Genomic DNA, 12,319 nt, shown 5'->3' with positions numbered 1-12,319 from the left:
GAGGGGGGGGTGGGGTTATGGACATTGGGGAGGGTATGTGCTATGGTGAGTGCTGTGAAGTGTGTAAACCTGGCGATTCACAGACCTGTACCCCTGGGGATAAAAATATATTATATTTTTATAAAAAATAAAATTAAAAAAAATAATAATAGTAAAAAAAAAAGAAAAAAAGAAAACAGCATCAGCTATTTTTCAAAACCTTGTAATGTTCTGTTTGCTTTCACATGTTATCATGTCAACAGTATTAATGCGTGCACTATTGGTGAGTCTGGGAACATTGAAGAAGTCTATACTTGGCAAATTCAGTTTCTCTATTTAGATGACTTAATCTATTGAATACATTTTATTTAATTCTTATAGGTTAATAAGCTGAATGAACATGTGGTATAATTTCTCTTTCATAGGGAAAACATAGGACTGACTAGAAGATTGATTGGGCCAAAGGAACACAACTAGATATTAAGCAAAAGATTATACAGAGAGCAATCTTGATTCTCAGTGCTGTTTTTAGTCTTACTTTTTTTTTTAAAGATTATTTATTTCTTTTTAGAGAGAGACAGAGAGAGAACACAGATGGGGGCGGACAGAGGAGAATCCTCAAGCTGACTCTGAGCTGAGCATGGAACCTGATGTGGGGCTTGATCGCAGAACCCTGAGATCAAGACCTGAATAGATATCAAGCATCAGTCATTTAACTGACTGAGCCACCCAGGCACCCCACTGCTTTTATTCTTTTAACTGCATTGTCTACCAAGAAAATACTGACTGGAAATTTCTGACTGACTTCTTTTCAGATGACACTTTTTGTCTATATGTATAATAAACAATACAGTTAAAATCATCTATACTTGGAAGCATATCACTGCATACATGTACATAAGTTCCTGCAAGATAATGTAATTGGTCAGATGATTGGACAGCATGCTCATTTTAGACTATTAGAATTTGTAGAAATATTCAGAAATTAGAATCAGGATTAAAAAAAGAAAAATTTAAAAATTGGTAATATGTATTAGTTTTGTAGATATATTCAAAAGCTTTATGTTTAGAACATTTTTATTATAAAGAAAAGAGATGTAAGACTTTTGCTTTTTGTTTTGTTTTGTTTTTAATTACTTTATCTTTTTTTTAATTAATTTACTTTTTAAGTTTATTTTTTGTGTATGGTATGAGAAAATGATTCAGTTTCATTCTTGGGAATATTGCTGTCTAGTTTCCCCAACATCATTTGTTGAAGAAACTTTTTTTTTCATTGAATATTATTTTCTGCTTTCCTGAAGATTAATTGACCATATAGCTGTGGGTTCATTTCTGGGTTTTCTCTTGGTCTGTGTGTCTGTTTTTGTGCCAGTACCATACTATCTTGATCACTACAGCTTTTTAATATAACTTGTAGGCTGGAATTTTGATGCTTCCAGATTTGCTTTTCTTTTTCAAGGTTGCTTTGGCTATTTGGGGTCTTTTGTGGTTCCATACAAATTTCAGGATTGTTGGTTCTAGCTCTGTGAAAAATTCTGTTGAAGTTATGATAGTGATTGCATTAGATATGTAGAGTGCTTTGGGTAGTATAGACATTTTAACAATATTCTTCCAATCCATGAGTATGGAATGTTTTTCCATTTCTTTATGCTGTATTCAATTTCTTCCATCAGTCTTTTATAGTTTTCAGAGTAGAGGCTTTTTCCCTCTTTGATTAGGATTTTTCCTAGGTATCATTGCTTTCAGTGAAATTGTAAATGAAATCGATCCCTTAATTTCTATTTCTGTTGCTTCATTATTAATGTATAGAATACAATAGATTTCTGTATATTGGTTTTGTATCCCGTGACTTTACTAAGTTCGCAGATCAGTTCTAGCAATATTTTGGTGGAGTCTTTTTGGGTTTTCTACATAGAGTATCATGTCATCTGTGAATAGTGAAAGTCTGACTTCTTTCTTGCTGATTTGGATGCCTTTTATTTCTTTTTGTTGTCTGATTGCTGAGTATAGGACTTCCACGACTATGTAAAATAACAATGATGAGAGTGGATATCCCTGCCTTGTTCCTGATGGTAGAGGAAAAGCTCTCAATTTTTCCCCTTTGAGGATGAGATTAACTGTAGGTTTCTTGTATGCGGACTTTATTATGTTGAGGTATGTTCCCTCTGAACAAACAAAATCTAAAGCCAGTAGAAGAAAGGAAATAATAAAGATTCAAGCAGAAATGCATGATTTGAAATAGAAACTGGAAAACAAACAAACAAGCAAAACCAGTAGAACAAATCAGTGGAACCAAGAGCACTGGTACTTTGAAAAAATTAATAAAATTGATAAACCTCGAGCCAGACTTACAAAAAGAAAAGAAAAAGATGAATAAGTAAAATCACAAATGAGAGAGGAAAAATAAGAACAGTTATAAGAGAATACTATGAAAAAAAGACACGCCAACAGAAAGGACAACCTAGTAGAAATGAATAAATTCCTAGAAGCATATAAACTACCAAAGCTAAAAAGGGAAGAAATAGAAAACTTGAACAGACCAATAACCAGCTAAGAAATTGAATCCATAATCAGAAATTTCCCAATAAACAAGTCCAGGGCCAGATGGTGTCACAGGTGAATTCTATCAAACATTTAAAGAAAAGTTAATACCGATTCTTCTCAAATTATTCCAAAAAATAGAAAAGGAAGGAAAACTTCCAAATTCATTCTATGAGGCCAGCATTACCCTGATACCAAAACCAAATAAAGATTCCACTAAAAAAGAGAAGTGCAGGCTGATATCCCTGATGAACATGGATATAGAAATTCTCAATAAAATAATAGCAAACTGAATCCAACAATATATTAAAGGAATCATTCACCATGATCAAGTGGGATTTATTCCTGGGTTGCAAAGGTGATTCAATATTCATAAATCAATCAATATTATATACCACATTAATAAAAGAAAGGATAAGAGCCATATAATCATTTCAATAGATGCAGAAAATCATTTGACAAAGTATAACATCCATTCATTATAAAAACCCTCAACAAAGTAAGACTGTCTTGAACGTTAAAAGGAAAATAACTTGGAATATGTGAATCCTACTTTTTTTTAAAATACTAATTATATTAAGATTACCTTCTCAGTAGTACTGGTATAATTACACTATCAAAGAAGAAGAAGTTGGAGAAAATATAACAACAGCAAAAAAGACTGTAAATCTTTTAGATGACACCTAATATATAATATAATTTCATACACATATGAAATAAAACCATGGAAATCAAAAATATATTGTAAGTTTTCAGTATTTAGAAAATGTATAATAATTTTTATCTTCATATGATTTGTCTGTTTTTTTTTTTCATTTCATTTTATTTCTTTTCAGTGTTCCAGCATTCATTGTTTATGCACCACACCCAGTGCTCCATGCAATATGGGCCCGGCATAATACCCACCACCAGCCTCACCCAACCCCCCACTCCACTCCCCTCCAAAACCCTCAGTTTGTTTCTCAGAGTCCACAGTCTCTCATGGTTTGTCTCCCCCACTGATTTCCCCCAACTGACTTCTCCACTCCATCTCCCAATGTCCTCTGTGTTATTCCTTATGCTCCGCAAGTAAGTGAAACCATATGATAATTGACTCTCTCTGCTTGACTTATTTCACTCATCATAATCTCTTCCAGTCCCGTCCATGTTGATACAAATTTCGGTATCTATCCTTTCTGATGGAGGCATAATATTCCATTGTATATATGGACCATATCTTCTTTATTCATTCATCTGTCGAAGGGCATCTTGGTTCTTTCCACAGTTTGGTGACTGTGACAATTGCTGCTATGAACATTGTGGTAGAGATGGCCCTTCTTTAGACTACATAATGATTTGTCTTTAAAAAGTATATCGTTTCTCAAAAATTTAATTTATATCAGAAAATGTTTGACACATTTTATAAGTAATTGAAAATGTTATCAAAGCATGACTTTGATTGTTACCGTCATTCTTTTTCCAATAAAAATACAATGGCAATTTTTAGTGTTCTTCCTATTTTAAAAGTTTAAATGAAATGGTATCATATAAGTTTGTTTGGAATAAAATCTGCAACACACCCAAATTAGGTAAAATTAAAAAAAAAAAACACATCTTTGGATGAGTTGCCTTGAAATTGTTTAATTTCAGATTCAAATTCTTCTGTAATTTTCTGACAATAATTATCATATAAATGTGAGTGATATACTTAAAACTTGGAAATCTTAAACGCTAAGTCTTTAAACATTGGCCCCAAAGTAATCCATATCATATTCCACTAACAGTTCATTAGCCATACAAATCAGAGTTAGTATTAGACTTCTAGTTTCCAGTCCAAAAGGTTTGGAAGTTGTCTCTCCCATCCTCATGAAAAGAAAAAAGCCAAAGAACCATACATCACTACCTCTCTTGGATCCAGGAGAGAATTACAGTCACAGGGCAAATCAGTGCGTTGAGAAAGTGGAAAGAAAGGCAGATGCAGAGCCTATAGTTTATTAGAAGCAGAAGCAGACACTGGAGCCAGCATCAGTAATAATAAAAGATAGTTGACTAATTGCTAGAGACTAGTGTAGACTAGCTTGAGATATAAAAACTTCAGGCAGATCGGTCCTAGGCATCTCCTTCTTTTTTGTAGTTTTCCCTCCAGGTATCCTGCCAGGTTCTCACTCTGAAGACCTGAGAAAAATCACCTCCAACAGAAGTATGGGTAAAGTCACCATTTTGGAATACGCTCAGAGAATTCTATTCTCTTTAACAAAGGCTTGCCCATAACGGAAACTCTTTTACCAAAGTGAAGGAAGAGAGATGCCCATCTCCAGCCCACCCAGCCCCCTAGCCTTCCTGTCTCACCTAAGGGGAAAAAAAAAAAAAAAAAAAAAAAAGAAGGAAAGAAAGAAAGAAAGAAAGAAAAAGAAAAAGACTGAGAAGCACTTGTGAAGATCACAGCTCAGGGACACAGGCTTACTAAAAGTCTGACACCTAACTTGATCTTACTGCTAGAGAACATTTCCCCATCCCCCACATCTTACTGCCACATCAATGGGTTTATATATGATAACTGGGAATTAAAGCTGAAAAGAACTGCAAGCCTCAGACCCTATTCAAAAAGAGTCGCAAGGAAATTCAAGACAAAAGAAAACACAAAAGCTCTTGCAGAAAATATTTTAGTCTCTGACATCTGCAGCTAGAGCAGATATTAAACACAGCATAAATCCTAGTCAAATAAACACAAAACCAAACACCAAGAGCCTTTAGCCTTTAAATATAAAACCAAACACCAAGATTCACCACAGTTCCTAAAGCTATTATTATTGATTTTCAAAATTTGTCATAAGAATGTGCTATACCATTAGAAGTTATGCCAAGTATATGTGTGTGTGTTTGTTATTTAAACAAGTAAATTATTAAATTGAGTGTGTTGACTTTGGCCAGCTGCAAAAGACTACTGGACATTCTCTCCAGCTAGCACCTTAGGCACTCCGCTGGCTCCAAAGGCCCTCAGCCTCCACTCATCTCATTGTAGGTCATGACAACATGAACAGCTATCAGGAGGTTCAGATAAAGGAAGCACAACCATTCCCCATATAACTAGAGAAGAGAAGGGAAGGATGTTAATTCATCTTCACCTGTGATGTTGGCCTTCTGATCATTTCAGCAGAAACTTGATGCAAAACATGACAAATATGAGAGACTTAGGATATAGCTGCTGAAAGTAAAAGGACAATTTTTCTCCTCCATGGGATTTCAAGTTCCTGATCCAGAAGATATAGTGACTGAATCAGAAATTAAATTGGAGAGTAGTAGACAAAAGATGTCACAAGTAGCCCAGGAACTCTCAGGAGAGGCCATACATCCATAGAGCCATTACTACAGGACTGAAGGAATATGTGGAGGCTGTCTCTTTTCAACACTTCATCAAAACATGATCACTTATCAGTATGGATGAAATTAAATAATTGATATTTACAACAGGAGAATATAAAAAGAAAATAAGGCACACACACACACACCCACACACAGCCTTACACACAGAAGCAGCCAGTTTGGAACTTGGAGACTGAAAATCACACCTTTTGATTACCTTTTGGGAATGGCTATTTTAACTGGAGAGTTGATGTGGATGTATATAAACTGTGTGGGGGATGGGGACATTGGCACCCCCTTTGAAGTGAGCCAGTTTTTATGTCAGGTTTATGATGAGTTTTCATTCACTGGCAGTACTGGACCTTATGAGGTTTCTAAGGAGTTTTGTTCCTTAAAATAAAGTTTGGCCAAAGTGGAGAATGCTTGTTATGCCTTAAAGTCAGAGGTTCAGAAATTCCAAAACATAAGCTGGCAGATGACTTTTCAGTTAAAACAGAAATGATTGACCAAGAAGACATTTCTTAGAAGACCATACTCAGTTGTTATACTCTTGAGAGACCAGTTTGTAAGACTGTTATTTAGTATTTTGTTGGACTTAATTGTGGCTTTTACATAGAAATGTTTTCAGTTGTACTTGTTTTAAGATGTATATAAGCTGTGCATAAAATTATTGAAATAAGTTATTTCTTGTATCTTACTCATCAAAGTTTACATAAAAATGTTTACATATATGCCTATTTGAATTTTTGCTGGAGTAAACTTCTATCACTTATCTTTGAAATGTGAACATGCTTTAGATTGTACTTTCTGTCATACCTATTTTAATTTACATTGTGTGAATTTTGGAGTAGTAATATTTAATGGAAGCCATTTATAATTTAAATTGGTGATTTTCTTATATATAGAAAATATTTCTTAGTTATATAACTGGACTTGACTTTCATGTTTAAATTTCTTCATAATATTTTCCCAAATAGGTTTATTCCTTAGAACAAGGATTAAGAATTATTAAATTATCAGTATTATGAGGTATATAGTGAGAATTCATTTTATATTCTGGTCATTGTTTAGACCATTTTGAATCCACTTGAAATTGCCTTCCAGAAAAATTTTTGGATACCCAGATTTTAGTTTTTATCCTTTATCACAGAAAGTCTGACAGTGAATTGGAGCTAACATTATAATATTTTCACTGGTGTTTGAGTTCAATTGTACATATATCTGAAAACTTTTTAGTAAGGATTATTAGTAGTTCTTTTGTTGTCATTATATTACAGTAGGCATGTTTCTTATAAGATGCATCTATAAGAAATTTACATCTAAATAATTATAATGAAGTTTGAAATTTTTGAAGTATTAAGTTAATTCAAATCTTTATAGTTGTCCAGTTTTGTTATTTGATAGTATAAAAAGTTGCCAAAGAAAATTTAGCCTATACAATGCACCAATATGACAAGTCCCAACACAGTTGGGAATAACAATGGTAGTCTCTAATAATGTTTAAAATTGGAATTTGCTTATTGAAATTAGTTATAGATTATTCCCTGTGATGTGATGCTGACTTGAGCATGACACTATTGGCTGACAACCAGACATTTCCATTTAGTTTTGTGAGTTTTGAGAGTATAGATACTGGGTTTTATTTTTGGAAATATTAGCTGTTCTGTTTGCAAGGACTTGATTCTTTGAAAGTGAAATCCCCCCACCCCAAAATCACGTAATGGAAGCTAAAATGTAGACATGCCTAATAAATTAAGTTGGTTGGTTTATTTTGGTGGTAGTAGTTTTTTCTGTTTCCATATTTGAAGACATAGTGCTAAAATATAGTCTCATTACATAATTTTGTTTCTTCTGCCATTTGCAGTTAAATTTAAATGTTAAAAGTAAAATAATACATGGATTGGTGAACGTCTTATGGATGTTTAAAACTGAAGTCTTTAAATAAAATATTAAGAGATAGAAAAAGTAAATTAATAAGCCAATGCATGAATTGATGGATTATTAAAAAAAAGAAAACCTATGAGATTGTGATAACTTTCTAACAAATATACAACTTCCTTGCAGAGACAGTAGTTTGCAATACAAACTAGTTTGTGATAGTTTTAAGTGATTTACATTCTTCTGAAAATCTCTTGGTTAATCATGGATTACATTTGACCTTACTGTATAGATCTTAAAGGCACTTTTTCTTTTTCTTTCTCTCTCTCTCTTTTTTTTTTTTTTTTTTTAAAGAGAGAGTATAGGGAGGGGCAGAGGGAAAAGGAGAGAGAGAGAATCTTAAGGAATCTTAAGCAGGCATTACCCCAGTGCAGAGCCCAAAGTGGGGCTCAAACTCACAGCCCTAAGATCATGACCAGAGCTGAAATCAAGATTCTGGTACGTAATCAACTGAGCCACCCAGGTGGCCCTTAAAGGGAGTTTTTCTTAACCAAAGCAAGTTATTAGCGAAAGAATATTGGTCTTTGTTATAAACCAAATGTTTGTGTTGCCCTAGATTCATATGCTGAAAATTGATTCCCTGTGTGATGGTATTTGGAGGTGGGACTTTCAGGAAATCACAAGGATGGAGACCTCATGAATGAGATTATTGTTCTTATAAAAGAGCTTCCACAGAGCTCACTTGCTTCTTCTGCCATGTGAGGATGCAGCAAGAATACAGCCATTTATGAACCGGGATGTGGCCTTCATCATACACTGAATCTATGGGCAACTTGATTTTTGACTTCCAGTCTCCAGAAGTATAACATATAAATGTTGTTTAATCCATCCAGTCTATAGAATTTTGTAACAGAAACTGAAATGGACTAAAATGGAAGTTGGTTCTAAGAAGTGGAATGCTTCTGTAATCAATAACTAAAAATCTAAAAGCAGCTTTGGACCTAGAGAATAGGTAGAACCTGGAAGAATTTTGAAGTGATGTTAGAAAAAGCCTAGATTGCCATAGACCTACACTTTTAAAGGCAATTTTGGTGACAGTGCAGAAAGAAAAGAGCTATAGAGAAATCCTCAGACTTGGAGAATATTTATGTAATCCTGAAGAGAATGTTGGTACAAATAAGAGCAGTAGAGGCCATCCAGTGCAGTCTCATAAATGCAGAATATATTATTGGAAACTGAAGGCAAGGCAAACCTTGTTATAAAGTGGCAGAGAATTTAATTGTATTTGTGTTCTATTGTTTTGTGGAAGGTACAACTTGTGAGTAAGTTAGATATTTATCTGAAGCTATTTTTTAAGGCATTTTTTTTAAGATTTTATTTATTTGACAGAGATCACAAGTAGGCAGAGAGACAGGCAGAGAGAGAGAGGAGGGAAGCAGGTTCCCTGCTGAGCAGAGAGCCCAAAGCGGGGCTCGATCCCAGGACCCTGGGATCATGCCCTGAGCCGAAGGCAGAGGCTTTAACCCACTGAACCACCCAGGTGCCCCTGAAGCTGTTTTTAAGCAAAGTGTTGAAACTTAGCTTGTTTCCTTCTGGATGCTTATAGTAAACCATGAGAAGAGAGAAATGACATAAATATGGAATTGTTACCCTCTGATATCAGTCTGAACATTCCCACTCCACTTTACCTCTCCACTGATGTCTTCTGCCCCGGTAGAGATCCAGAAGTGTAAGATTTTACATCTCAGGCTGATTTCCTGGATGTTCAGGCTAAGTAGATACTTAGCTTCCTTTAGGGGACTGGTTGAAATAGGGTCTCCTACTTCTCCGCCATCTTGCCCCTCCCAAATCTAAAGATGGAATTAAAAAAAAAAAAAAAAAAGGAAGTAGAACTTACAATTTGGGGAAACATTGCAAAATATGAGAACACTAAGGGCATGGCCAGTTGATAAGATCTGTATGAGTCAACCATCTCAAAAGAAACCAGGTGCTATTGTTCCAGATCATGGAAGAATGACCCCAAAGGTATTTCAGAGATTATCAAGGCTGCCATACCAGTCACAGGCCCAGAATGCAAGGTCTGGGAGACAGTGTGGTTTCAAAGGAGGAGCCATGCCTGTGGGACCCAGCTGCACACTTCCTGCACAGTGCCTGATGCCACCTCTCATTACAGGCTCCCTTCACACTCTGGGACCAAGCTCCTGCCCTGTCCCAGGTATGATTTTGGTAGGCCCCAGTCCAGTGATGGCCTCCTCTCAGGAATGCACAGGAAGCAAATCTGGCAGCTTCCTCTAGCTAAAGTCGTAACAGGCAAGCAGAGTGTGAAAGCCCAAGGGGCATGTCTACCTGGATTTCAAAAGATGGAGCCACCTGTCGGACTGGAGAGACCCAGACAGTGAGCCACTATAGGGCTGTCCCCCTGAGCCCTGGGAGTGACACTGCTGCTCTCAGAGAGCCATAAAAGCAAAGCATTGAGTCAAAGAAAATAACTTTTGAGATTTAAGGTTTATTGTTATTTTCCCCCATTAGGTTTCAGAATTACCTGGGACATATTACCTCTTTCTTTCTTATTTCTCCCTTTTGGAATGGAAATGTTTATCTTATGTGTGTCTCACCCTTGTATTTCAGAAGCATGTAATTTATTTGGCTTTATAAGTTTCACATCTGGATAGCAGTTTGCCTCAGGATGAATCATACATACAGTCTTACCTATATCTGATTTTGATGAGATTTTATACTTTAGACTTTTGAGTTAATGCTGGAAAAGTTAAGACTTTGGGCTGTCGAGATGGAATAATTTATTTTTCATGTGACAAATGAATTTGGGGGAAGCAGAGCAGAATTCTAGAGACCGTGACCACTCCAAAATTTGTATATTGAAACCTAATCCCGGGTACGATGGCATTTGGTAGTAGCGTTCTTGGGAGGTGATTAGATTATGAGAACAGCATCCTCATAAATACAATTAGTGACCTTAGAAAAGACCCCAAAGAATACCCTTGCCTCATCTGCTAAGTGAAGACACCATGAGAAGAAAGCCATTTATGAACCAGAAAGACCTTTCCCAGAAATGAATCTTCTTACACCTTGATCTTGGACTTCCAGCCTTCAGAATTGCTAAGATTTAAGTGTTTGTTGTTTAAGCCAACCAGTATGTGATATTTTGTTATAGTAGCCCTAATAGACTAAAACTATCACTCATTCCTCCCATCAATTTACTTAAAAGCAACATGAAACATCACTACTTCCTCTCTCCCCACCAGGATCCCAAAAGCATAAACCTCTTCCATTTCTATAAAGAAAATAGAACAAAAATAAATAATTGCATATAAAAATAAAACACAAAATATGATACTTAAAACCATAACCAAATTGACATTTCACATATAATCAACTTCGATCAACTTAACCAACTTTTAGATCTCCACTTTTTTCATCAGAATATTTGTTCTCTTTCTTTTTCTTTCTTTGTTTTTGTTTCTGACTTTCTTCCTCTCCCACTCTGAATTTATTCCTCTCTCCTTTTATCTTCATTATTTATTTACTGGAAAAATTTTGATATGACAATAAGAAACTATTACTTAAAAATCTATTGTTGTAGTTCCATTGTACAAGTTTATACCAATCTTAATTGTTTTTATAGGTGGATTGCTTTATTTATTTAGGTGTTTAGACAGAAATATATGTAAAAGATACTTTGTTATGAAAGGAGTAATGAGGAATATGATCTATCTGGAAAAGAATCTGTATCAAGTACTCTAAGAAATTTCACAAAATTTAATAATAAATGAATAGTATCTGGGTAATATTGAGAAAAAACTCATTCGAGAGTTTCAGAGTTACCTTTTGACCACAAAATGTTAGGAAAAAAGTTATAAATCATAGAAGTCAGCATTATTGGATCTGTAAGAAATTGTATTAAATCAAGGTTACATATATTAAACATAAAGCATAGCCATAACTTATTTATTACAAACCATACATTTCTATTTGTTCACATCAGTGAAATATAGATGAGATGGTGAAATGAATTAATTATGAATTGCTTCCTATTGAATGAATGCTAATGTTATAGTTATTGATTTTTCTGTGATTTTTCCCCTTCAAATTCAAGAGAAAATGTCCTTCAATTTCAGTTTAACTTTGTTATTGTATTATAGTCTATGAACGTATATTTCCATTATTGAGTATTCCAGTCTATTAGACCCTTTATAATTATACTCTGAATACCTATCCTAACCTTTAGCCCTGAAGACCTATTTTTTTTTCTTTTTAAAGTAAAGCTTAGGGAAGTTGGGTAGTTCAGCTGGTTAAGTGTCCAACTCTTGATTTTGATTCAAGTCATGATCTTAGGGTTGTGGGATTGAGTCCCACATTGGGCACTGTGTTCAGTACAGAGTCTGCTGTCCCTCTCCCTCTACTTCTTACCCCATCAATTCTCTCTTTCAAATTAATAAATAAAATCTTTAAAAATTAAAAAAAAAAATAAGTTAAAGCTCATCAGTTTAAAAATCAAAGATCACAGTATGTGGGGGGAAAAAAGATCACAGACATGAAAACTAATACCCGTTGGTCAATA

At 34.8% G+C, this 12,319-nt stretch overlaps 1 pseudogene; it reads left to right on the top strand.

The window, feature by feature from the left end:
• LOC111150982 overlaps positions 1-6,387 on the top strand; it is a 113,817-nt pseudogene extending 107,430 nt beyond the window's left edge.
• The last annotated feature ends 5,932 nt before the right edge of the window (positions 6,388-12,319 follow it).

The sequence above is a fragment of the Enhydra lutris genome, unplaced genomic scaffold (genome assembly GCF_002288905.1).
Source record: "Enhydra lutris kenyoni isolate GAN:26980312 unplaced genomic scaffold, ASM228890v2 scaffoldscaffold25, whole genome shotgun sequence".
Taxonomy (NCBI): domain Eukaryota; kingdom Metazoa; phylum Chordata; class Mammalia; order Carnivora; family Mustelidae; genus Enhydra; species Enhydra lutris.
Note: the sequence above shows the minus strand (reverse complement) of the source record. Positions and strands in the feature narration are given on the sequence as shown.